Source organism: Lissotriton helveticus, chromosome 6, assembly GCF_964261635.1.
Source record: "Lissotriton helveticus chromosome 6, aLisHel1.1, whole genome shotgun sequence".
NCBI lineage: Eukaryota > Metazoa > Chordata > Amphibia > Caudata > Salamandridae > Lissotriton > Lissotriton helveticus.
The window spans coordinates 1025023155-1025046524 of NC_136067.1; positions in this window are offsets into that span (position 1 = coordinate 1025023155).

Consider the following 23370-nt stretch of genomic DNA (forward strand, 5'->3'; position numbering starts at 1 on the left):
AAAATCTAGCAGAACAACGACCAATTAGCTGTACTTCCTCAATGCCATCAAATTTAATTTTTAAAAATTCAATTCCATCTCTATTTCTGTATTTCACAAAATCAACAACATTACCCATTGATCCATTTACCAGACCTCTTTCAACATGTAAATTCCTTCTTAAAATTATACGGCAGTTTAAGCACACATTCAGAGTCTTTTCAAAACCTGCAGTTTTAGATATAGTCTTCTCTAATGAATCCAATTTGGATTTCAAATTCTCAGACAAAATAATTGTTAATCCCATATGCTCTACTCTGTCAATAGCTTCCAGTTTCACAATCTCTTGCTTTTCTAAATGCAACATTTTGTTGTTGAAGATGGCACATTCTGCAAGAGTTGGCATCAAACATATTCCAGATTTCTTCTCAGTAATTTTCTGAAAAATATTCTCAGGCACAACATCTTGTTCTGGATATAAATTTGACAGTAATCGTGCATGTAAAGCTTCTTTCCCATGCTCGGTCACTTTTCCAATTCTAACATCTTGTAGAATATTCTTGTAAACTTCATCCTTCGCCTGACGCATATTTTCATGCAGTTCAACATAATTGAAGTTTAACCATATATTGACGTTGCCAATGCTCCCTAGGCACTTCCTGGTATCTTCATGCGTGAGCATTTTGAACACAGGTTGCCCTTTCACTGGTGTCAGCTGCAGAAGATCTCCGAAAACAATGATGTGTTTGCCACCAAATAACACATCATACTCTGTTTTGAGAACTTCTTGCATTCTCAAATGTACAAAGGCAAGCATGACATTGGAAACCATGCTTACTTCGTCAATGATAAGAAGTTTCATTTTCCTCAAGATTCTTGAAACTTCACAACAAGCATCTCCAGATAGCTTGTGATATTGTAATTTGTTGTCATGCTCCACTGGCAGCATCAGTAAACGATGTAAAGTAATCCCTTTAATGTTATGTGCTGCCAGTCCAGTTGGAGCGGTGACAACACAAGACAGCGATGACTCAGTCCTTTCCTGCAAATAACATGAAATTGCTTTAATGAGGAAACTTTTTCCAGTTCCCGCTTCTCCACTCACGTACAGTCGGACAGGCTTCAACGACGTACATGAGCACTCTTTCTTCTCATGACTTAATCCATGATCAATTTGCATGGTAACTTCGTCATATATTTTCCTCTGCTCAACGTTGAGTTGTCTTTCCAAGTCATCTAAGTTAACCGCATCCTCCTGAGCATGTGCCATGGCTCTTTCCACTTCATTCATGGCAGTGGCAGCTTCATTTTCGATAACAGGTCCTCCTAGTGGATCCTGACTCAATGAAGCAGAACTCTGACTGTCCTGAGAACTGTCTCTGGCAATCTCGGCTGCAATCGTTGCTTCCTGCTCGATTTCCGCATTCAACATTTCTACATATTTGGGAAAAGCAGGACATTCTATGGTCTGCTTGGTGGCAGTGAAAGAGTCTTCGTAACAGAGGAAATCTCCAAGCAGTTCCTCTTCTGCACGCCAAGGCTTGAAAAGTTGCAAAAGTGCTAAATAGAAAAACTCCTTTTTTTCAGGAGATTCGCCACTCAATTTTCGATGGTTTACCAAGGGGCATTTTCTTTGCTTGACCAGACATCCCTCACTTCCAATTACAGCATACACTCCTTTCTCAGTATCTTCTTTGATGTTCCTCTTGAATATGTAATTTTGAAGAACCTCATACAGACAAACATTCTCGAGGTGACTGCTTCGATTTGGATAATATGTATCCAACATGTTGGTCTTCAAAATGTCGGTACTGTTTGGCTCCTTTTCCGCCAAATACTCAATTTCCCGCACAGGTTTCAGAACTCGATTACGCGTTGCAGCAAGACCAAGACTCGCCCAAACGATACTCCTAGATTTGGCATAGAGACTTGCTGAAGACAACCGGTCAGAACATTTGTAAGCTCCGATTTCTCGATGCGACAACATCTTCAGACTGAAACTGTACAACTTCTTACTGAGGCTCTTTTCATGGGAAATGTCCTCCCACATATCCTTCAATTCTGTCTTCTCTTTTTTGGTGATGTAAGATGTCACATACCGAGCCACAGCCATACAGTTATCAGCCACAAACTGTATATCCATGTTAGCATTCCACATGGACAAAATCACTGGGTTGTAGTCGTTGATGTACTTGGACTCTTCGTTCCTCTTCAAATTGTATGTGTTTTTCGGTGATTTCTTCATCACATTATGTCGCAGCGAAGACATCAAACTGTTTACTCTTCCTTAAGAAATCACCGGTCGTGGAAACCCGAAACGACATTTGGTGTAGAACTTGTCCTTGTTTCGGAATTTACGACGACAGTACTTTCCACAACGATGGCTTTGGAAACGTAGAACTTTTTCTCTTAGGCTTTTCTTCTCCTTTGCGTTTGGAACAGCAAACGTAGAATACTGTTGTATGAATCTCATCACTGAGTCTTCTGGATCCGTTCCAAATGTAGGTGCATCCTTGATCCACAACAGCATATGTATGTGAGGAGCACCTCTTGCTTGGTACTCCTTTCTCCAGAAGAAATCCAACACCTCTCCAAGAGGTGGATTCTTCTTATTCATGATGAAAGACATCATAGCTTCAAATCTATGATTGAAGTACCGGCATACATTGACTGGATCCAAAGAACACAGTTCTCCGGGTGTCTTGAATTCGATGTTTTCGATGTTTCCATTTGCCTCTCATAGAAATTCAAGTAAGTCTTCCCAGCCATACTCGGCACAGCTCAGAGTGAGGAACCATGTGGGACTTCCTAAGTTCCTCAGCATACATTTTAAATCACCATGACGACGGTACCAGTACTCATTAGTACCACGCTGACACGCCATGAGATTAATCAGGTGAGAATCCAAAATACTGTCTTGGACATTGACTTTATCCATAAAGTCACTTGCCGAGATGTTTTGCATGTGTATACCACTTTTCAAGATGTGGTTCACTGCATATGACAGTCCAGACAGATCGCTTTCAAACAGGAGATGAAACAAATAGGGAATACATTGTCGAAACCTAGCATCTCCTGCATACAATCGCAAAGTCCGGTATTCAAAAGCAGGAATTTGATGAGGTCGCTCATCATATCTTCCTCCCTGACCTGTTGGAAAAAGCTGTGGGAAACACCGAGCTTCCAAACTTTCCTCCCAAACACTAATGGGACTCCCTTTGGCTTGTTTCATTTGAAACAACTCAATAGCATTCCCCATGACTTCCTTGGAATGCAAAGGATGAACACTATAATGTTCATATATTTCTTCACTAGTAGAGGGTTCTAATTTCTCAATTTGACCAGCACACAAATCGCTATCCTCTTCCTCACTTACTTCCTCTTTTGCAACATATATATTCTTATAGTACTTATTATTTTTTTTCAAATACAATGTTGCCTTTTTGACTTTCCTAACATCCACTAAATCTTGCCATATTTTCTTATTCTTTGTCGGAACCCCATTAACTAAGATAACCAGAGGGTCCTCTTCCACTTTTTCTACTCCAATTGTGTTAATGTTTTTCTTCAAATCTAGAGGCAAATAAACAACTCTTCCCTTTAATCCTCTCTGTAAATCTGATGGAGGCAATTTCCCTGTCTTTGGCTCCATTCTTACAATAGCCTGAAAGGGATGGATACTTTGAATCAAAATAGATTCATAAGTATTTAAATCCTTCAATTCAGAAGGAATCTCAACCAATTCCAGATTATTATGAACTGCTCTAGCAGGCATCTGGTTTTGATTTAATTTGTTATAACAATAAGTACACACACGTTGATCCAATCCCAAATCAAAACAATTTTCTACCATCAAGTATGTTGTGAAATCCTTCCATTCACTATTATTTTCCCTTTCACTTTTTGCATATAAATCCACTAACTTAGTCTGATTCTTATAATAAGTGCGTCGACAACACACACAAGTGAAATTAGGCCTCTCACTTGATTTCACCTGAAACGTGGCAATTTCCTTCTGAAAATTATCTGTACTGGAAACCTGTACACTATCTTCCACATTACCCTCTTCTTCTGGGTCAATTTCAACATTCTCCTCTTTACTTCCAAAGTAACAAAACTCAATTTCTTCACACATATTCTTCACATCTATTTCAGAACCATGCAAAAGAGCAGCGCATAATTGTTTAAGCATAACTGCTGGACTCTTAGCATAATACAACATTCTAACTAATTTCCTCACTTTATTATGATGCACTGCTAGCATCCTGAAATGATGAAAAACACTCTGGCATACTCTCCTGGAACACGTTGATCCAATCCCAAATCAAAACAATTTTCTACCATCAAGTATGTTGTGAAATCCTTCCATTCACTATTATTTTCCCTTTCACTTTTTGCATATAAATCCACTAACTTAGTCTGATTCTTATAATAAGTGCATCGACAACACACACAAGTGAAATTAGGCCTCTCACTTGATTTCACCTGAAACGTGGCAATTTCCTTCTGAAAATTATCTGTACTGGAAACCTGTACACTATCTTCCACATTACCCTCTTCTTCTGGGTCAATTTCAACATTCTCCTCTTTACTTCCAAAGTAACAAAACTCAATTTCTTCACACATATTCTTCACATCTATTTCAGAACCATGCAAAAGAGCAGCGCATAATTGTTTAAGCATAACTGCTGGACTCTTAGCATAATACAACATTCTAACTAATTTCCTCACTTTATTATGATGCACTGCTAGCATCCTGAAATGATGAAAAACACTCTGGCATACTCTCCTGGAAAGACAAGCCAGTGAATGACCATGCAAACCTGTCACTTCTCTCACTCTGCAAGGATCTAATTCTTGCAACAACTTCATTTTCTGCTTCAAACTTTTCTTATTAAATGTCCGTACAAAATCACAAAGCAAATTGATGGAATCCTGTCGCACACTGCAAATACTACTACACTTCCAGGTGTACACAGGTCCTTTAGGACGTCTTCCTAAAACCTCATTACCTAACATCTCTTCTGCCTCTGTTGTCACAAGTTTTTCTTTTTCAACTGGACAACCATCTTTCACCTCATAAGCTCGACCGCTGGTGTCAACTCCATGCACCAAATCATTATCCTGGAAATAACTCTCCTCATTGAAAAATGCCTCACAACTTGAACTATGCATCCATTCTCCGGAAAAAACTTCACAAAAATTACTACGATTAACTATTCTCTTCCATCTACTATTTCTTTTGAAATCATAAATTGCCTTGTTTAGCTTCCTAATTCTATTGATTATCAAAATAAATAACTTACGTTTAATTTCAAATGCCTGATCAATAACTTTCTCAACTTTTTTTTTTCTCTTATAAAAAACCACTTTCTGTTTACCTTTCTTAATATTTTTTAACAAATTGCCAATTATCCTGTTGCGGAACATTCGTTTACGAATGTCCCTAAACTGTTGTTTCCTTCTACTATCATGCACAGAGTTATCTCTTGCTCTAGCAGTAACATTTTTGATTGGCCTTTCCTTTCCGTTTAAAATGCTTCTCTTTTTCTGGACTGAAACATTTTCTGTAGTAATATTTTTTTTACTACAAATATTTCTTATGAATGTTTTTGTGCTCTTACCCGGTGCTTTCTTGGTGACTTGACAAGTTTTTTTGGTAGAGGACTGCTGCATTATTTCATGTACCTGCTGTCTTTGACGTTTTGCAGCCTTTTTAAGTCTATCCTTGGTTGGCATGCTGAAATCTTGAAATGATATGCAGTTGAATCTGTGGTAAAATATAATAAAAAATGTTATTAACCACTAATACCAAACAGTAAATCAATAACAGTCATCAAAAACTTAACACACTACTTGACATTTTTACATAGAACATTTTTTAGTGCTTTGGCAAATATATAATACACAAATAGCAGAAAAGAAATAGAATTCTTCTTCATTTTACCTCTACTATTTTATATGTGATTCTGATCTAATTTTATGAGCATATTTTAATATTTTATTGAAGACACTAGACATAACCTGTTTTTAAAGGTGTTTTTAATTATAAATCAAACGGTTTACATTTTTACTTTTCATTTATTATAAATTTTAAAAATAAATGTTTATAGTTCCATAGGCTCAAGCACGTCAGCTTCCCAACCTATGTCATACAATTCTGACAAATCGGCATCCTCATCATGTTCTTCATCATCCTGAGAATTTAAATCATCCAATGGATCTACTTCCACTGACGTTTCAATTACAAGTTCAATGATAATGTCATAATCAACTGATTGCTGATTGTCACTCATGGTTGATGTTGTCGTTATCTTTAAAGAAAGAGAACAACAATGAGATGTTGCAGAGTAAGAGACAAATCTCAGAGATTATAATAGTAAAATTGTTTAACAAGAGTAACATTTTGCAGCTATTATTTAGCCATGACCAGCGATGCTGAGGAGGTAAGGCCTATGTCCAAGTTTTCAGTGAACAGGACTCATCTCTTCTTAACCTTGGATAAGCCTCACCAACTCTGTGTCCCCTGCTCATACTTAAATGTAAAGGGGCAGATTTATGTTAACTGACGCATTCCCAGGGATGCACCAGTTAATGTGCACCGCTGCTCTGCCACCCATGGTGTGCCGCATTTACAATGTGGAGCACCATTGAGTGAAAACAGCACAGATGCGTCACGCATCTGTGCCGCAAAAGCAGCACATTGCAGGAATCACGTCGTAAGCGCAACATGTCTACTGCAATGCACAGGAGCAAGCCACACATTGCATGGTGCATCACTCCTTATGCCTGTTTCAAACAGGCGTAATGATTTGATTCAGCAATGCTATAAAGCTGAGTCAGTGAAATCTTCTAAATTTCACTGTGTTAGTTTTACAGGGCTTTCTTGCAAATTAATGCATACCTTGCAACAAAACACCTATATGAAAACTGACGCAGGTTTCATGTGGCACAGGACTTTACAGCATGACACATCTGCCTAGATGCATCAATTTTTAAATATGTCGCCACATAGCCAATCTTTTGCACCGCCGCTGCGTCACAAAAGTGACGCACAGCGGCACAAAAGAGGCACACGGCTATCATAAATCTGTCCCTAACATGTTAAATGATTGATTCAGGATGACGATAAGGTGTGGCCTATCCAGAGGTTTGTTTAAGGTGAGGCCTACTCAGGGTTGCAGATTAAATGGAGATGGGGCACCCCTGAGCCTTGCTGGAGCTGCATCGCACTTGCGATGCAGCTCCAGCAATGCGCCACCTTTACGGCACAGATGCGTCACGCATCTGTGCCGTTTTTGCCCCATGGTGCGCCGCATTGTAAATGCAGCGCACCATGGGTGGCGGAACAGCGGCGCAGGATGACTGGCACATCCCTGGGGATGCACCAGTCATCATAAATCTATCCCTAAGCTTCTTATCTTGTTGGAGATGAAGTGAGGCCTGTCTTGCAACATGGTGCATCTTTTGCATCACTGCTGCATCGGTTTCATGTGGCACGGTTTTTTTACAGCATGACACATCTTCCTAGATGCATCAATTTGTAATTTTGTCGCCACATAGCAAATCTTTTGCACCGACACTGCGTCACAAAAGTGACGCACAGTGGCGCAAAAGAGGCATACACCTATCATAAATCTGTCCCTAGCATTTTAAATGATTAATTCAGGATGACGATAAGGTGTGGCCTATCCAGAGGTTTGTTTAAGGTGAGGCCTACCTACATTCATGGGGAAATGACTTAAAATGTCCTTAAGACACATGGACGCGTTTTTTTAAAGCCTTTGCAGCATTTTTGGGTCACTTTTAACATGGCTATGTAACTCAAACAATCAAAATCTAAATTTGCCAAGCACAGGTGGGAGCATATTTACAAGGAATTTGCACCACGGGGAAAGGTCTTTTAATTTAAAATGGGAAAAATAACATCAGACACTCAAATGCCTTATAAAGAAGCAGACACCACTATGTCCTTGTCATAAATTTTAAAAGCATTCCTTTACCTCAAAAACGACTTTCAAGTCATAATTTGAAAACACTGCACATGGGGAAATGACTGAAAATGTCCTTAAGACACATGAAAGCGTTTTTTGATTGCCTTTGCAGCATTTTTGGGTCACTTTTAACATGGCTATGTAACTCAAACAATCAAAATCTAAATTTTCCAAGCACAGGTGCGAGCATATTTACAAGGAATTTGCACCACGGGGAAAGGTCTTACATTAAAATGGGACAAATAACACCAGAGACACTCAAATGTCTTATAAAGAAGCATACACCATTATGTCCTTGTCATAAATTTTAAAAGCATTCCTTTTCCTCAAAAACGATTTTCAAGTCTTAATTTGAAAACACTGCACATGGGGAAATGACTGAAAATGTCCTTAAGACACATGAAAGCGTTTTTTGATTGCCTTTGCAGCATTTTTGGGTCACTTTTAACATGGCTATGTAACTCAAACAATCAAAATCTAAATTTTCCAAGCACAGGTGCGAGCATATTTGCAAGGAATTTGCACCACGGGGAAAGGTCTTACATTAAAATGGGAAAAATAACATCAGACACACTCAAATGCCTTATAAAGATGCATACACCATTATGTCCTTGTCATAAATTTTAAAAGCATCCCTTTTCCTCAAAAACGATTTTCAAGTCTTAATTTGAAAACACTGCACATGGGGAAATGACTTAAAATGTCCTTAAGACACATGAAAGCGTTTTTTTAAAGCCTTTGCAGCATTTTTGGGTCACTTTTAACATGGCTATGTAACTCAAACAATCAAAATCTAAATTTGCCAAGCACAGGTGGGAGCATATTTACAAGGAATTTGCACCACGGGGAAAGGTCTTAAATTAAAATGGGAAAAATAACATCAGAGACACTCAAATGCCTTATAAAGATGCATACACCATTATGTCCTTGTCATAAATTTTAAAAGCATCCCTTTTCCTCAAAAACGATTTTCAAGTCTTAATTTGAAAACACTGCACATGGGGAAATGACTTAAAATGTCCTTAAGACACATGAAAGCGGTTTTTTAAAGCCTTTGCAGCATTTTTGGGTCACTTTTAACATGGCTATGTAACTCAAACAATCAAAATCTAAATTTGCCAAGCACAGGTGGGAGCATATTTACAAGGAATTTGCACCACGGGGAAAGGTCTTAAATAAAAATGGGAAAAATAACATCAGAGACACTCAAATGCCTTATAAAGATGCATACACCATTATGTCCTTGTCATAAATTTTAAAAGCATCCCTTTTCCTCAAAAACGATTTTCAAGTCATAATTTGAAAACACTGCACAGCTCCTATGCACAAAAACACCCTGTCAGTACTAATACTTCACATTTTCTCCAATTACAATTTCTCAAAGAAACAAAATCTATTTGTAAAACACTTGAGACAAAGCAACATTTTAAAAACACAACTTTCTTCATAATTTTCTCCTTAAAGCACACTATTCTCTATCTAAATTAAATAAATCTTTTCTCACCTTAGCAAATACTTTATGAGTTTCAAAACAGTCTCAGAAATACACCAATTCGTCTTCAGCAGAACAAAGGGTATGCACTCCAGAGGCTGCAGCTATAGAAAGCACAGAAATGCTGTAATTCTTCACACATATCTCTCATGCCACCCAATCAAAACTCTTCCCTCACTTTTTTCAAATCAAAACCCTTCCCCCCTCTGCCCTCTCTGCCTTTTTTGCATAGCAACCACCTCCTGGAAGACCTCTGGTGTTCGCAAGTTCACACAACAATGTTTCAATTGAACTCTGAACTCTCAGTGCACCTGCATATCCAGTGCAATCTTTCATTTAATGATTTTTTATTGACCATTCAAAATACATCTTTCAAAGAACTCATCCATGCACCCTAACTTTCTGTTTTCAGCAATCAAAATCCACCAATCACTGTTACTGCTTCATTAACACAGAAACTCCACAGTTTTTTTCATTTTAAACTCTTATTTTTTCAACTGCCATTTCATTGCCACACTTCATCTGACTGCAGCAGAACCTTCTCTCACCATGTTTTCTGTCTGGATTGTTGGACATAGTTACGTCTATTGGGCTCAGAGGTATGCTGAGAACAGAAATTTACCTAACCTCAATTTACAAGATGTGGAAATTAAGTGGTTTGGCCACAGAGGATTAAAATGTCGCCAATTGATACCATTGGTGAAAACCTTTATGCATTTGCCAAAACCTGACCTGTTAATTGTGCACTGTGGAGGAAATGATTTGGGCACTTTGACTGGAGTAGGTCTGGAAATGCTTTTAAAGGACACCTTTGAGCAATTAATGGCACTTGTTCCTCAAACAGCCTTGGTATATTCAAATATATGCCAAAGACAGAAATGGAGGTGGTCAAACCAATTTTGTCGACAAATTGAGAAGTCGAGGAAGCATGTAAACAAATCTGTTTCAGCTTACATGAGAGACCATGGAATGGGCTCCATGTACAACAATAACTTGCGTTACTACATGCAAGATATCTACAGAGGAGATGGAGTTCACTTCTCAGATGAAGGGAACAGAGTTTTCATTCTGAATTTAAGACTGTGCATTGGTACCTACTTATAAGTACCTAAATGTACCATAAACCCAAAAGCTCTTCTCAGAGCTACCCTACATCTGATCACTCACAATTATTATTTTACTCTAACTTTTTTCACTAATTTTCAACAAAGTACGCTCCCCGGAGCGCTACCCGGTACGCGAACCGGAAGCTAACCGCGCGAAATGTTTTACATTTTTTTTTTTTCGCACATATGGGCCTCCTCAGCCATCCTCAGAAAACCTAGGGGGTCAAAATACGTCTACCGTGTCCCCTTCTACCCATTCTGAACATTATTTGCCCTCCATCTTGTATCTTAATTCGACCGAAACACAAAATGGTGGACTCCCGTAACGCTTCAGGTTCGCGTACCGGGGCGCTCACCAGTTCGCGTACCGGGGCGTTCCCCGGGAAGCGCTCCATCAAAAAAAGGTGGGAAAGTAATTTACATAAAAACGACTGGAGACACTTTCACCAAATATAGATTAGCTCATACTACATACCAATCCCTACCATTTTCACAAATTTGATTGAAATTCCATTTAGCCATTTAGCCTGTAGACCTTTCTAAATACCGTGAGGTAAATTACTTCACATAACACATCTGAAGTGTTGGAATTGACAACCAATGAAAATGTTACTTTCATTTTCTACTTTTTTTACCTGACATTTGATTCGTTATATATCTGAATATATTTAAAGGAAGAGAAGGGAACACAGCCATTTTGACTACTACTTCCTGGTGTACATTTCAATTGGATTTTCACTAATCACTTCAACTTCTTTGTAAAGGTAAGTTGTTATTTTAAAAACTGAAGTATATTGTGCACTATCAGTTAATATGGTAAACTTTTTCTGATAGTTATATACTATCCCTCTGTAGTAGTTATAGATTTAGATAGACTTCTCTGTTATAGTTATGGATGGAGTTAGGTTTCTCTTGTATAATTATGAATTTACTTACGTTAAATCACATACACTTTTTTATATTCCTACTTCCACTCTGATACTATACACTGCCCAAAGATAAATTCACTGATAAAAACTGCCTATCTAAAATTAATCCCAACAGTGCCCTATCTCTACTAATATATATTGTTTTTATCCAAATTTCAGGCAACATGGAAGGCGAACAGAAAGTTTCATTTCAAATTGTCCTGCAAGAGAGCAGCCAAGAATTAATTGATCCAAATTATATAGAATTTATGGATGAAACTTGGGACCAAGAACTACTGCAATGTGTGCAAGCAGTAGATAACCTCCTTCAAAATGAGGACATTTTACACACTCAGAGATTACAAGCTATGTTCAATGAAAATAACGACATTTCAGACAGTGAAATGTTCGAAATGTTATTAAATTTTGAAACACAATCACAATAATAAATAATTGCTTAAAAAATAAAAAAATTAAAAAATAATCAACAAAACCAACAATCAATTAACATACAGTATTTGAAAAGTCTATCATTCTTTTTTCCTTATAGTACGCTCCCCAGAACGCTTCCCGGTTCGCGGACCGGGTGCTCCCCACGCAAAAAAACAAAAATGTTTTTTTTTATTTTTTGCCCTGCGGGGCCCTTTTAAAGCCTCCACATCAAACCTAGGGGGTCAGGGAGGATCTACTATGCCCCCTTATGGTCATTTCCCCCTTTGTTTTGGCCTCCTCTTGTCTCTCGATCCTACCGAGAGACAAGATGGCGGCCGCTCCGGACTGTTTAGAATGTTGACAGACACCGGAGAGCCAATCAGCTTCGCTACGCGAAGTTCCGTTACGCGTCAAGTACGCGAACCGGAGCGCTGCCTGGAGCGCGCTTACAGATATATATCTTTTTTTGAACCTAAATTACTCAAAATCCACTGGAGCACATATATTGAGACCTAGCAAAGGCACATCGGGCTAACAGTCCCTACAATTTTGCAAAGTTTCGTGCAAATCCATTCAGCCGTTCGGCCTAAAAGTGAGGCCAACCGCCCTATGGAAATTAACATGGGAAAAACACGTTTTGGGACCCCCTTTTTTCTCGGCCCACCCTTGACGAACCCCCCCCAAATTTCCTGGGGCTGCTCAGAAACAAAATGTTCCATTTTCCTGAAAATTTCAGCCAATTCCGTCCACAAACGCCAAAGTTATTAGACATAGAATTTTCAAAAATCCCATAGGGAAAAAATCCTAACTATATATACCTACTGGCAACCGCCAGTAGGTAATATATATATATATATATATATATATATATATATATATATATATATATATATATATATATATATATATATATTCACTGAAAAAAACATAGGTTTCTAACTATGTGCCTGAAACCTATGGTTTTCAGTGAATTTGTAAGGTTATTTAAATCCTAATTTCTAACTATATATATATATATATATATATATATATATATATATATATATATATATATATATATATATTTATATATATATAACCTACTGGCGGTCGCCAGTAGGTATATATAGTTAGGATTTTTTCTCTATGGGTTTTTTGAAAATTCTATGTCTAATAACTTTGGCGTTTGTGGACGGAATTGGCTGAAATTTTCAGGAAAATGGCACATTTTGTTTCTGAGCAGCCCCTGAAAATTTTGGGGGGGTTCATCAAGGGGGGGCCGAGAAAAAAGGGGGGTCCCAAAACGCTTTTTTCCCATGTTAATTTCCATAGGGCGGTTGGCCTCACTTTTAGCCCGAACGGCTGAATGGATTTGCACGAAACTTGGCAAAATTGTAGGGACTGGTAGCCCGATGTGCCTTTTGTAGGTCTCAATATATGTGCTCCAGTGGATTTTGAGAAATTAACGTTTAAAAAAAGATATATATCTGTAACAGCGGACCGGGCAGCGCTCTGGTTCGCGGACTTTTCGCGCAACGGAGCTTTGTGAAGCGAAGCTGATTGGTTCTCCGGCGTCTGTCAACATTCCAAACAGTCCGTAGCGACCGCCATCTTGTCTCTCGGTAGGATCGAGAGACAAGAGGAGGTCAAAACAAAGGGGGAAATAACTATAAGGGGGCATAGTAGATCCTCGCTGACCCCCTAGGTTTGATGTGGAGGTTTTAAAAGGGCCCCGCGGGGCAAAAAAAATAAATAATAATAATAATCGGACGGCTGAATGGATTTGCACGAAACTTGGCAAAATATTAGGGACTGGTAGCCCGATGTGCCTTTGCTAGGTCTCAATATATGTGCTCCAGTGGATTTTGAGAAATTAACGTTCAAAAAAAGATATATATCTGTAACAGCGCTCCGCTTCGCGTAACGGAGGTTTGCGAAGCTGATTGGTCATTCTGTCACTGGGCTATAGTTGGGCTACATCTGGCTGATATTTGGGCTACATTTGTTTTTTTGTGTGTCTGGCGGCCATCTTTGGGCTACATTGGGCTACATTGGGCTTCATTGGGCTACATTCGGCTAATTAGCAAATAGCTCATCGCAAACTAGGAATGGTAAAGAATCGCTATTTATTCCTTAAAGTTCGCTATTTAGGAAATGCAAAAAACTTTGATGATACATATGGCGGTTCATCTCTAACAAGATAAGAAGCATAGGGATACATTTATGATGACTGGCGCATCACCAGGGATGTGTTAGTCATTCTGTGCCGCTGTTCCGTCACCTATGGTGTGCTGCATTTACAATGCGGCGCATCATGGGGCAAAAACAGCACAGATGCGTGATGTATCTGTGCCGTAAAGGTGGCGTATTGCTGGAGTTGTATCGCAAGTGTGATGAAGCTCCAGCAAGGGTCGGGGGTGCCCCTGTCGCAGGGTTTCTGTTCTCACACAGAACTGTGGACAGAGGATTGGAACCTCGGCGAATGCATTGCTGGAGTTGTATCGCAAGTGTGATGAAGCTCCAGCAAGGGTCGGGGGTGCCCCTGTCGCAGGGTTTCTGTTCTCACACAGAACTGTGGACAGAGGATTGGAACCTCGGCGAATTAGGGTGTCCCAAAACTCACGTTAGTAATCAAAAACTCCTTAGCAAGCTAGGTACAGTGTCACATTGGATATAACAAACTCTCAATGTTTAGACAATCCAGAATATGAACTTATAGTACCTCAGGATACGTGGAACTCATGAACAGTCGGTCGTTATAGATTTCTTAGAAACCAGAACATGGAGTTAAGAAGAACAGATGTGTATTTGAAATGTTTATTTACTAATGCCGTCTTCTCAGGCGTAGTACCTTAGATAATAAAAGTACAAATATTATCAGTAGCAAAATTACCAGCATAGTTACTAGTACATAAAAAGTGAATGGTGATAGTATGTTAACATGCTGTAAATGAATAAGAGTTAGCAACACTTATAAGCAGCCGCGGGCCGTGGAGGGAGTTACGGTGAGGCAGGGAGGCGGGGAGGGGGAGAAGCAGGGTGGAGAATACAAGTACACATATTATCAGTAGCAAAATTACCAGCATAGTTACTAGTACATAAAAAGCGAATGGTGACAGTATGTTAACATGCTGTAAATGAATAAGAGTTAGCAACACTTATAAGCAGCCGCGGGCCGTGGAGGGAGTTACGGTGGGGCAGGGAGGCGGGGAGGGGAAGGGGCAAGGTAGAGAGGGCTCCACCCTGCTTCTCCCCCTCCCCGCCTACCTGCCCCATCGTAACTCCCTCCACGGCCCGCGGCTGCTTATATCTCACCCTCCCTAATACACATATTATATTATTTGCTAAGAAGGTCTCTTTGTGTTGGTTTAGGGCGTGCCCATACTTTAGTGTCTTAGATTTGAAGGAATCACATCAGCATACACCAGCTCTCTCTTCATGTGAACCGCATCAACTGTTGTGTATGTGTGTTCGGCAAAGCAATATAAAACCCGCCTCATGCCCAGAATTGGCAGAAGTTGCACTTATGTTATGAGTATGAAGTCGTGGAGATCAGACCTCATAACAATTCTGTATCGTGTTGTTCTTGAAACTTTAGCACTCGCTGTACAGATATAGTTTAACAAGTAAAGCAGATAGTAGACCAATAACATATTATTCTCATGTAAACCACGATGAACTACTAGGTGGAAAGCTAAAGCAACAACTAAGTGTCGTGTGCAGAAGTTGCAAAAAAGGAAAAATGGCGTTTAAACCGGTAATGAGCCCATGCTAACTTAACACGGTGTAAAGATATCCAGGACCTAGATGACACCTCCTCATGATCCGGAAACGAACTGAATAAGATAATAGAAGTGCCATCTCATGAGAGCAGATTGCAAGTTTATATGTGGACGGTCCGCAAGGTAAAGCATTAAAAACTAGGAAAATTTAATGCTAAAGAAAAATAAAACAGCCAAGTACTTTATCGAGTCTTAAGCCAATAGGCAAGGTAAAGAATAAAAACTTGACAAATAAGTCAATGAATTGTCAATGAAATGCTAGTACTCAGCATATCAAACATGAAAAAGGTCTATGACATAACTGTGTATGCAAAATAAGCTGCAACAGCCTCCAATAGGAAGTCACCGTCTTCATCCGAAAACAGTTCAGCCATCCAATTTAAAAGCGGAAAAGAACATACGTGCTCTCCCAGCACCGGATCCTCTATCACCATCAGAGGACAGCTCGGTGGGTTTTCAAGAAAGCTCTGTTCCAAGAAAGACTGTGCTGCCGCCAGTAAATTCCAGGGACCAAGTAGTCCATGCATCAATGCCACAGCCATAATCCTTTCGCCAGGACAAACCAACTCGTGAGTAATGATAGGAGTCATCAGCTGATTAAAGTCGACGTCAGGAGAAACCGGTCCGCAGAGACACAAATCAATGGCCCAATCGAAATCACAGGTCAGGCAGTGAAATACAGGCTGGACACAGGTGAAGTAGGAGAATCGAAAAGATAATCCATATGCCGTGCTTAATATCGCCAACGGCATTGTGCCATAATATTCTAGCATGCGATTGCGGAACAGTGTCAGCAGCTGCAGGGTGGGAGGTTGCATAGGAGGGACATCCATATTTAAAAATGTAAAAAAGCACAAGAGCGTCCGCTGGTAATGCAAGTAAAAATGCCAATCCACGAACCAGAGTGCAGAAAATAGAATGAAAGGAAGCAGGGATGACTCCAAAGATTTTCTCAAATGAAGTCACGAGACCACTGGTAACAACTTTAAAAAAGTGCGCCAGGGACTTTGTGGAGGATGCGTTAAAGATAGTCGGAAACATGTTGCTGAAATTGAAAGGCAAATCTTAATTGAAAAGGGTGTGCACCTCTGTACGGGTGTTCGCTATGTGAAGTACGAAAGTTTCACGGGCCGAACTCAAGGCCACCTCTCTCTGAGACAAAAGAGCTCTTATTCTTGCCATGCCGTTGAAACGTGTCCCAAGGTTGGTATTTGTGGCCAGATTGAAAACTCCCTATGTTCATGTGTGGGAGGAAATAGAACATTTCTGCAGCAAATAGCCCGTTCACTTACTGTTACGATAAAAGGAATACTTTTAATTAACTCAGAACAATCTTCATTATTGAGCATCAAATAACTACCATTTTCCAACAACTTGAACGTGGGGATGATAGCAGGAACTGGCGTGCCTTGCAACACGCAAGCCATATTTGGTCGGTGTTTGTTGCATGAACCGTGTAACTGTATGTGCCTACACATTAGTGAATGATCTGGCGTCTCAGTGCATTCCTCTCCATTCAGATAAACTTCTTGATCATCTTTGAAACATCTGTATGTGTATGGAAGCGACCAGACCTCATGAAGAAAAGCACTACCTAAAGGTTCATAACGACCTATTGGTATATATTTCATACAATTTGAAAACTTATATAAAGCAAAAGGCAGCGTTATTAAACCGTGGATAAGGCATGTTGCCAAAAAACCCGCAATCCTCTGCTGATGATGTCACTGAGCATGTCATGAATGATGTAATATGTGACATCATCAGCAGTGGATTACGGGTAATAGTATCTCTAGTTTACTCCCCTATAGCTGTCTTTCTTTTAACATAAGTGTCTGTTTCCTTCCCTTATACTTACTGTTTTTGGTTCGCTTCCGGTTCGCGTACCGGGGAGCGAACTGGGAAGCGAACTAAGAGAAATAGAGGTTGGCACAGTTCCAAATATTGTACCAATTTTTTAATAACGGGGAGGTAGTTCTGAAAAGAACTTTTTTTTTTATTTTTCTGAACATTTTTTTACTGTTTTTGAATTTTTCGGAACAGTTTTATATTTTTTTGGGTTTTTCTTGGAGGGGGCAATGAAAACGATTCATTGTAAAGGGCTCAACAGGAGCAACAAAACAAAAAAAATAAGTATTTATTATTTTGGGCGTTTCGGACAAACTTGCATATGATAGTCAATAGCTCTGTTGATCAGAGTGATGCTTTTTTGTCCGTAGGAAATGAATCCATCGCAAAATGCGCAGATGTGTTTTACATCACCAAATCTCATTTGTATATTTGGCACCATCTCCCTGCCCTCTGGTCCCGTTACTTCCGGTACAACAGATCTTCTGGCCATAATAGGGAGATTATCTAGGTCGTTCCGAAACTGTGCAGCACTGTAGTTGTTAGGATGCCACCTAGTCATATGGCGATGCATTGTGTAGTTTCCGAAACTGTATTTTTTGTCGGTCCCTCTGGACAGTCTATCTTGACATATAAGGCAAGTTACGTATCTTGCATTTACTTTTTTCTGACCTTTGGGAATTTTAAAAAATTGCCAAATGAAGTTTTCTTTCCGGTGAGACGTCCTGGGCTGCTCAGGCAAAAACTGCCTCTCTTCGTGCTCGTCCTCCTGTTCCTCTTCTTCTTCTTCTTGTTGAATTATAACTTGAGCAGGTGGTCCACTCTTCCTTGGATGTGGTGGAGGTGGTGGGGAAGCACCAGCTGAAGCTACTAAAGAAGCCATTGCTCAGTGATCACAAAGGGTCTTTCTCTCACAATGATGAAAGTCAGAGTGAGGAAAGAAGGAGGGATTTTCATCATTTGGGAAAAACAAGAGTTCTCAACCAATCAAAAGTGTTCATTTTAGATTATATGACCTAGTCTTACATCATTAGGAAACCAAAAGTGAAATGAACCAATGAAAAGTGTTATTACCAAGTCACATGACTTGCTGTGTTTACGTTAAGCGCTTTGCAGGGCCTCCCAGTTTGCTTCCAGAAACCTGCGCTTTGCGACTCGCTTCGCGTACCAGTTCGCTAACGTAGTACGTCATATGACGTATCACGCGACAACGTGAAACGTCATGCGGACGGGAGGCGTCACGATGTTGTTTTGTAACGCGGCACTTGCGGTAAAGAAACGTTTACCGGCTCGCGGTCTATTTCGCGGCATCAAGGTCAGCTAACGGGAAGCTTCCCGATTTGCGAAGCGGGAACGAAGAAAAAAAAATATTAAAAAAAAAAATTATTCATAAACATATAAAATATATTTTTGGATTTAAAGAAGAATACATTTTACAGCTACAGATATTAGCTGTTAAAAAAACAATGAAATTCACTGAAAAAACCATAGGTTATAGACCATATATAGTTAGGAATTAGCATTTAAAAAACCTTATTTTACTCACACAAAACCATTGAAATTCCATATATAGTTAGTTGCACTAACTATATATCGCGCACCCGCAATCCACTGCTGATCATGTCACATATTACATCATTCATGACATGGTCAGTGACATCACTGATGACATCACTGATGACATCTCAAATGACATCACTGATGACATCACTGATGACATCTCATTTGACATCATTCTTGTGCTAATACGATAAACCTCTTCAGACTCTAATATAACCTTAGATACACTCAGTGTATACAGACACTCACACACTGCCACTCATCCATGGAGTTACTCACACACCCAGTCAGTCATGCAAAGAAACAATCTCACCTCCATTTCTTCAACTATACAGTTAAACACACCTTACTTATTGAAACATATACTAACACATATTTACTCTCTTATACAATCCCTGATACAAGTTCACAATGATCGATACAACCACTCACTCATTCAGTGGCTCTCATGCACAGTTATTTATATATGCCAACTCTCACATGTACTGTGTTTTACATATGTACTTACTATGACATGTAGCATTGAGATATCCATTCACTCATCAATACACTCATGCACACAGTCAACTGCCCATGTAGCTGTTTCCACATGCACTCTTGAACTCATACACCTAGTGAATAAACTGCTCACACATCTATGCATAGAGTCACACACCTTCCAGCCACCCCCACACAAACTCAATCTCCCATAGAAATACTTGGGCAACCAATTAATAACACATATAGCCTCTCGTATAGCTAATGATCAACACATGCAGCAGTTTACAGAACAACAGACATAATGATGCACAAATTAAGACAGTTTAGTCACTAACCCATGCATTCAGTGAGACACATTTAATCACTCACTCATACAGTCAGTCATGCACCTACTAAATCCTTCATCCAGACACTTATACATCCACTCAAGACATATTTTAACTTTACAGAAAAATACAGTCACTGGATGTTGTCATCAGTGATGTCATCAGTGATGTCATTTGAGATGTCATCAGTGATGTCATCAGTGATGTCACTGACCATGTCATGAATGATGTAATATGTGACATGATCAGCAGTGGATTGCGGGTGCGCGATATATAGTTAGTGCAACTAACTATATATGGAATTTCAATGGTTTTGTGTGAGTAAAATAAGGTTTTTTAAATGCTAATTCCTAACTATATATGGTCTATAACCTATGGTTTTTTCAGTGAATATATATATATATATGCCTGAAACCTATGTTTTTTTCAGTGAATATATATATATATTCACTGAAAAAACCATAGGTTATAGACCATATATAGTTAGGAATTAGCATTTGAAAAACCTTATTTTACTCACACAAAACCATTGAAATTCCATATATAGTTAGTTGCACTAACTATATATCGCGCACCCGCAATCCACTGCTGATCATGTCACATATTACATCATTCATGACATGGTCAGTGACATCACTGATGACATCACTGATGACATCTCAAATGACATCACTGATGACATCACTGATGACATCATCCAGTGACTGTGTGTTTCTGTAAAGTTTAAATATGTTTTAGATATTGAAGAATGAGTAGATGTATAACTGTCTGGACGAAGGATTTAGTAGGTGCATGACTGAATGTATGAGTGAGTGATTAAATGTGTCTCACTGAGTGCATGGGTTAGTGACTAAACTGTCTTAATTTGTGCATCATTATGTCTGTTGTTCTGTAAACTACTGCATGTGTTGATCAGTAGCTATATGATTAACTATATGGGTTATTGATTGATTGTCCAAGTATTTGTATGGGAGACTGAGTGTGTGTGTGGCTGGCTGGGAGGTGTGTGACTCTGTTCAGATCAATGTGTACTTGTATCAATGATTGTATAAGAAAGTAAGTATGTGTTACTATATGTTTGAAAATGTAAGGTGCTCTATGTTTAACTGTATAGACAAGAAAATGGAAGTGTGATTGATTCTTTACAGGACTGACTAGGTGTGTGAGTAACTCCATGGATGAGTGGCAGAGTGTGAGTGTCTGTATAGGTGTATGAGTGCATATGATAGTGTTGTAAAGATGAGTGATTGTATGTATGAATGATTGTATGGGTGAATGAGTGAATGTGTGTGTAGACGTAGGAATCAGTGAGTACGTATGTAGTAACTAGTATTGGTGTGTCAATGGTTTCAAAAATTATACTCTGTATTTAACACTGGGTGAAACAGAGGTTATATTAAAATGTGAGGAGATGCATTGTATTGTCACATGAATGATATCATCAGTGATGTGGTCATTGATGTCAAATGAGATGTCATCAGTGATGTCATCAGTGATGTCATTTGAGATGTCATCAGTGATGTCATCAGTGATGTCACTGACCATGTCATGAATGATGTAATATGTGACATGATCAGCAGTGGATTGCGGGTGCGCGATATATAGTTAGTGCAACTAACTATATATGGAATTTCAATGGTTTTGTGTGAGTAAAATAAGGTTTTTCAAATGCTAATTCCTAACTATATATGGTCTATAACCTATGGTTTTTTCAGTGAATTTTCAAGGTTTTGTAAATGCTAATTCCTAACTATATATGGTCTATAACCTATGGTTTTTTCAGTGAATTTCAATGGTTTTTTAATACCAAATATCATAAGCTGTCGAATGTCAAGTACGTGGTAAGTGAAAACATTTTCGTGTTTATGCACACTGATCTGCTTTGAATGGTGCCCCCCCCCCTCATTTCTATTAGGAGTACTCTCTCTTTGCAGATAGTGAAAGGTAGTTAACGCAGGCCTTTGCCCCCGTTGTAATCCATCGTGCCTGCTTCTCTCTCCATTTGATTGATTGTTATCCAAGTATTTACTGTTTTAGAATTAGTTCTCTTTGGTTCATTCTCTATTTACAAACAAACACAGAGTCGCAATACTCTGTTTAGTCTTTGCAGATAACGAAAAATCGTGTAAAAAAAAAGAAAAAGAATCGAGCAAAATCAGTAGGCCACTAATGGGATCTCTTTTTGACCTCGCTAAAATAGAAACATTAGGAACAACCCCTCATGACAAATACAAAACTAGTGAGATGAACTGAACTCCACACAATGATGGCTGCAAAACAGCTCGGCTCCGCCACCCACCCCGCCCAAAATAACGATAAAGAGCGGCTGCCATGATTGGTTGCGGAATGGCCACAACGGAGCTACGAAATGGTGCTGCTCTCATGCTAACCCCAGCTTCGGTCTGAAACATCCAGAAACACTGTAGACTACCAATTCGATCAGTTCCGGTAGCGCCCCAATGTAACCCGGTAGAGAAGAACTAGCCCTCCCCTCTTTGACTGATGGTTCTTGTTGCCTGTCCCTTCTGTTGTCATTTAACAGAACTATTTAGCCTGCTGAAAGGGGTTGTGTTCCGACCGCTGGTTGGTGGAGACATTTTGACTATATTCTGGACCTGCGTTGTCGCGTAATGCGTCATATGACGCGCCGCGTTAGCGCATCCGGAAGTCATCCGGGGCGCGCAGCGCGTAACGTAAGCATAACAAGTCATGTGACTTGTTAATAAAACTTTTCATTGGTTCATTTTACTTTTCTTATTCTAATGATGAAAGGCTTGGTCATATGACCTAAAAATTACGCTTTTAATTACTTCCGAACATTATTTTCTCTTAAATAGATGTTATAATGTTCCAGGCTAATGTACTTTCCCGGAAATTTTACAACTGTCCTGCAAGTAAAATATATTCTTTTTTCGAGAAAAAGAGCGTTTCTTCGTCCCATGACGGAGCCGTTGAGCAAAAGAGGGTCGACCTGCTGTCTTAGTCGCCGATACGCCTGAATATGAGATTCTTATCGATCACTTTATGTTGCAGGAATAGAAAACACAACAGCCCTTGACCATTTATCTTTACTGCGTTCCTTCGTATTATACCTTTTACCCTTCATGTAATTGGTCTGCTTTATTTCACTTGCCTTTTAATGATTCTAAAACAGTGACTATTATTAAAAACTTTACCAATGTATACACTACTACCATGTTTTCTTTTAAAAACCTTTATTGTGAAAATTTCATTATACAAATACGAGCCTATAACCACGTGGGCCTGCCACGGAGCAAACTGTAATCGTATATGATGAATAGACATTTACACTGTAGAGGAACGTAACGGGCGGGCCATTAGGTTGCAAAAACTAAGGTGTCTAACAGTTACGGAATCGGTGGACGTACATTTTATAATTAAAATACGACAGGGCCAGTTACAATAAAATTATCTTGATATACATTTGCGGGCAAGTACCATGGGTGACGTTAATTCGAATTTT